This window comes from Mandrillus leucophaeus, unplaced genomic scaffold (genome assembly GCF_000951045.1).
Source record: "Mandrillus leucophaeus isolate KB7577 unplaced genomic scaffold, Mleu.le_1.0 Scaffold882, whole genome shotgun sequence".
Classification (NCBI taxonomy): Eukaryota; Metazoa; Chordata; class Mammalia; order Primates; family Cercopithecidae; genus Mandrillus; species Mandrillus leucophaeus.
The window spans coordinates 746804-752832 of NW_012109608.1; positions in this window are offsets into that span (position 1 = coordinate 746804).

Below are 6029 nucleotides of genomic sequence, written 5' to 3' on the forward strand. Positions count from 1 at the left end.
CATTACTTCCCATGACAGTTTACTTAATAAGAAGTTCTTTACATTACACTAGAAATTGCTTCTTCCTGTTTCTTATTCTTCCCTTCGGAGCTAAATAGTAAATTTAACCCCTCTACAAGGGAGCCCATCAAACTTTGAGAGAGAATTAATACATCACTTTTAAAATCTTATCTAGACCAAATATGTCTAGATCTTTAACCCTTCTCCAACTGACTTTAGGTCATATAACAGTTTATAAAAACTCTTTAACAATGTAAACATCCTCCTAATAGTTTATCAAAAGTATTCATCCAGTTAGCTTCTGTTCTTGCAACCATGTCTCTGACTGTTATGCCCCTGCCCCCCAAAAGATAAGCTGAGCTTGACACTCCCCTACCCCAAACCCAGTACCTAACCCCTGGTCCTCAGAATTTAAGCTTATTTGGAAATAGGGTCATGGCACATGTAGTTGATTAAGTTAACATGGCACATGTAGTTGATTAAGTTAAGATGACGTTAGATTGGAGCAGTGTGGACTTCTAATCCAATATGACTGGTGTCCTTATAAGAAGATAGCTACACAAAGATGTGGAGACAACATGTAGTAACAAAGGCACATCCTGGATTTATGCAGCTGCAAGCCAAGGGATGCCAAAGAATTCCAGAGAACCAACAGAAGGGAAAAGAAGAATTTCCCTACAGGTTTCAGAGGGCACATGGTCCCACTGACACCTTGATCTTGGACTTGATCAGAATCACAGACAATACATTTCTGCAACCAGTGTGTGCTACTTTGTGACAGCATCCCTAGGAAACAAATACACTGGCTTTGACTATGTTCTGGACTTTCTTTTGATCCCAGCAGGATCATTCCATGTAGTAATTCAGTGAAGTAAGGAAAATCAGGGAGCTTTTCCATTATCCCAAGTCCTTAGTTGAAACCGATTTCACATAAACAGAGTCTGTGAACTAATACACTTGATGTTAAACATGCTGTAGGGGGAATGAATCTCTTAATCAACATATTTAGATGTGCAAATACAACTTTATTTTTCTATAATTTAATTTTTAAATAATAGTGCTACTGATATATAATTTAAATATCATGAAATTCATCCTTTTAATGTACAGTTCACTGGTTTTTAGCATATGAAGTTGTGCAACCATCAACACTATTTAATTTTAGAACATTTTTATCACCCCAAAAATAAACTATATCCATTAGCAGTCATTCCCCACTTCCCGTCTCTGTTGATTTGCCTATTCTGGACTTTTTACAAATGGAATTGTGTAATATATAGTATTTTAAACTGACTTCTTTCACTTAGCATAATGTTTTCAAAGTTCATCCATGTAACACTACTTCATTACTCTTTATTGACAGATAATATTCTATTTACGTATATATCATTTTTGTTTAATCATTCATCATTTCATGGGTATTTGGATTATTTCCATTTTTTTTTTTGCTATTATGAATAGTGCTGCTACGAATATTTGTGTACCAGCTTTGGTGTACACCCTTTTTCATTTTTCTTTGGTGTATACTTAGGAGTGGAATTGCTGGGTCATAAGATAACTATGTTTAAAAAAACAAGAAAGGAAGAGAAATAGAAGAACAAAATTAAAAAGATAACTGTGTTTAACATTTTGAGAGACTGATAAGCTGTTTTCCATAGCAGCTGCATCATTTTACAGTCCCACCGGCAATGTACAATTGTTCGAGTTGCTATACAGCCTCACTGACACATGTTATAGATTTCTTTTTATTTTAATCATCCTAGTGGATATGAAGTAGTATCTCATTGTGGTTTTGATTTGCATTTCTTTAATGACTATTGATGTTGAGAATCTTTTCTTATGTTCATTGGTCACTTGCATATCTTCTTTGGAGAAATGTCATTCAAATCCTTTGTCCATTTCTTTAAATAGGCTATTTTTTTTTAGAGCAGTGTTAGGTTCACAAAAAATTTGAGAAGAGGGTGCAGAGAATTTCCATATACTTTCCCCCAAATAAAGAACTTCCTTAATCATCAACATTTGCACGGCAATGGCACATTTGTCACCATCAAGGAACCTACATTAACACATAGTTGTCAACCAAAGTCCATAGTTCACATTAGGGTTCACTCTTGGTGTTGTACATTCTATGCATTTGGACGAATGTATAATGACATATTTATATGTCTGCCATTACAATATCATACAGAATATTTTCCCTACCCTAAGAATCCTCTGTGATTTTCCATTTATCCCTTCCTGCTCCCAACCCTTGCAACTCCTCATCTCTTTTATTCTCTCCATAATTTTGCCTTTTCCAGAATGTCATATAGATGGATTCATATAGTATGTAGCCCTTTTAGATTGGCTTCTTTCACTTAGTCATAGAAATTTAAACTTCTTCCGTGTCTTCTCATGGTTAAATATTTCTTTTTCTTTCTTTCTTTTTTTTTTTTTTTTTGAGACAGAGTCCACTTCTCTTGCCCAGGCTGGACTGCAGTTGCGCAATCTTGGCCTACTGCAACCTCAGCATTCTGGGTTCAAGCGATTCTCCTGCCTCAGCCTCCTGAATAGCTGGGACTACAGGTGCATATCACCACACCCAGCTAATTTTTGTATTTTTAGTAGAGACGGGGTTTCACCATGTTGACCAGGCTGGTCTCAAATTCCTGACCTCAGGTGATCCACGTGCCTCGGCCTCCCAAAGTGCTGGGATTACAGGCATGAGCCACCACGACCAGCTTAATATTTCTTCTTAGTGCTGAATAATATTCCATTAAGTTTATTTGGTTGCTCCCAAGCTTGGGCAATTATGAATAAAGCTGCTATAAATATTCTGCACAGGTTTTAATGTGGACATACCTTTTCAGCTTATTTGGGTAAATACCAAGAAGCACTACTGCTGGATTACATGGTGAGAATATGTTAGTTTTATAAAAAACTAAACTGTGTTCCAAAATGGCTATACCATTTTGCATTGCCGCCATCAATGAATGAGAATTCTTTGTCCATTTTCCAACTGGGTAATTTTTCTTTTTTATTGTTGAGTTTAAGTCTTTTAGTAAGTATATTCTAGACACAAGTCCCTTATCATTCTGATTTCTGAGTCTTCTCAAGTTCCCTGGATCTTGCTGCCATGGCTGCATCTCTTCTGGCCACATGGGAGAAACATCCTGCTGTTTCAAATGCCATGACATACTGGGTAGCCTGAGGATTTAGTGATACTTTTCTAGGTTCATCTACAAAGAAGGATACCTACAGGTCTTTCTAATCTTTGGCTCTACCTCCATGGAAGGTGAGAAAAACCATCTTTTACATTGGTATGTGATTTACAATCTTTTCTTTCAGCACTAATCTTTGTGTCTTAACTCATTCAGGTTTTTGAGGTTTAATTCTCAGAAACTAGTCTATAGAATTCAAACTTTTCTCTCAAATTATTGTCTCTGCTATCAAGTTTAAAATCTATTTTAAAATTCCAAGGCAAGAATTTGATTTCTTTTCTTTCTGCCTCCACAATACCTCTCTGTTTGAGTTTGAATGGAGGCAGACGCCAGATATAATATTGCAAAACTATCATCTTGCTATCTGCAAAACTATCATATAAAATGGTTGTCTAAAAGCAAGCTGAGACTAAACAAGTGCAAGTTGCACAGGTAGTGAAGCTTAGTGAGAGTAAGTGATGCAAGAGTCATTCTGAAGAGTGAACAGCAACTTTGCTTTGTATTCCAACTCCACAGTCATGGGTTCTGCAATTGGAAGTAGCTTAAGCAAAGAGTGGAATACATTTTAAGGATACGGTGATGTCTCATAGAATCGCAGGACCAGAAAGCAGTTAGGCCTTGGGAATAAATGGAATCAGGAACTCAAATGTAATCACACTCTTCACCTTTTCTGGTTCACAAAATTACTGAAAACTCCCATTTTTTGCAGTTCCTAGTGGCATTTAAAGATAATCTGATCTTTGTTTCTAAAATACACTTCCAAAATTCCCAGAAAAGGACAGTTTCTCAAATTGAGTAAATGTGGCCAGGGCTAGGGGAATGGAGGAGAGTCCCATTCTAATAACATAGATATTTTCATGGTTACTAGGCAAATGGTGTGGTAGACATGGGGGAAATTAAAAAAATTAGTTTGCAAAGCAGGTGAATCTGGCAGGTGCTCTCTTTGTTGTTCTTGGCTGCATGTAGTTGAAATTTCAAACCTCTTAGACCAGCATACAAAGGCCTTCAAAATCTCCCTTTAATCTGTTTTTCCTACTTTTTCTGTTAACCCTGTCTCATTCCCTATACCCTGAATCTAGAAGCACCAAGCTACTTTCTCTTCCTGGAATGCACTGAGCTCTTCGTGCCTATCAGCCTTTGTACAAGTTTCTTCTTAGTTTGGAATGCCTTTTTCTCCCTAGTCTGGCTGGTAACTTCTAGTTATCTTTTAGGTCTAGCTCAGAGTTATATCTGGAAACACTTGACTTTCAAAGAATAATTTATTGCTTTTTTTGTGTTTCACTTTGTTGGCACTATTCTAGGACCCCTATCACATTGGATTGTAGTTGTCGAATCTGTCTCTTTTCTTTACCAACTTGAACATTTTAGAAGTAAAACTATGCCTTGATCGTATTTGTCTCAATGGTGGCTTGTCTTTGGGTTGTACATAGCAGAGGTTCAATAAAATTCTCATCAGTTATTATTTTTCTCTTTTTCTCCCCGACCTAAGTAATCTCAGTACCCCCAGCTCCCTAAATTATCAACAAATAGAAAAAAAGCTCTATTCGTTTTTATCCTTGTTCTTTACTCTCTTTAGTTTAAACCCAAATTTGACTATGTAAATGTAATTTCATTTTGTTACCCCTTTCCTTCATTAAAACAAAAATACCCTTCATGCACATGCAAAACACTCTACACTGTTAAAAGAGCAGAAATGAACACTGACAAAAGCCAAGATGAAAAATTTCCCCAATGTTGAATTTTTGGACTTAGCGTGGGAGTAGGAAAAATGGAGACGTAATTCTGGTTCTCCCTTTGGCAGTTTTCAATTGCTGTTTCTCAATCTCAGTCAGAAAACACATCTCTCTGCCTTTCATTTCACCCCATTTCTACTTTCTCCTCCCTTGCCCCTATGCAAAACCAAAGATGGGTTGAGAGGCCAGGCATAATGGAAGAGGAACGTTCTTTTCTTCCACTCCTGCTTCATTCTCTCCCCCTTTCTTCTTCAAATTCTGTTTTGGGCCTATCCTTCCTCACCCTTCCATTTTCATCTGATGGACACACTGTCACTGTTGTCTCTTGTCATATTCGATTTTATGATATTTCATGATTTTTTTTTTTTTTTTTTGGTAAATTCATGGACAGAGAATGTATCCTGGTAAACAGATTAAAACAAATTTACACAGTTGATTACTATAAATGAAAATTAGTGACTCAAATTCTCCAGGTTTCTAAGCTGCTTAGACTAAGCCAATCAAGTAATTTTCGCTACTTCTGGGCAAAATGTATCTGAACCTATTCAGTGGATTTGCAGGACGAAATCTAAGTTTACCTCTTTCATCTCTCATTTAAATGCGGAAAAATAAAATCAATAAAAATCGATATATGCTTATTAAGCATTTTAAGGAGGATGTGAATAAGGAGCGGAGGCTTTGAGCAGTGACTACAGCAGTCAAAACCAATAACCAATGCCAATCAGTAGCTCTTTTCACCTCTCACACAATAATAGAGACAGGAGAGGATAAAAAAGGGTGACATTAAAAAAAAGTATGGATGTTAAAATGAAAAAAAACATTGGAAATCGCACTGTAAATGACACCGCAAAAGATCGCCTCCAGGCACTGTGTGGAGCTTCGCAGACTGGGGTGCTCACCCGAGGGCCGCAGGACGGACCTCGGGGAGGCTCCGCCCCAGAAACTATTTCATTGGCGCCCCCACCGCCCCACACTTCCCCTCTTCCGCATGCGCACAAGGAGCAGTAGCCGGTCAGCTCGTCACGTCGCCTTCCCCGCCCCTAAATTTCCAGTTCCGATTGGTCCGTTTCGTGGGCCCGCCCCTCTGGCCCGACCA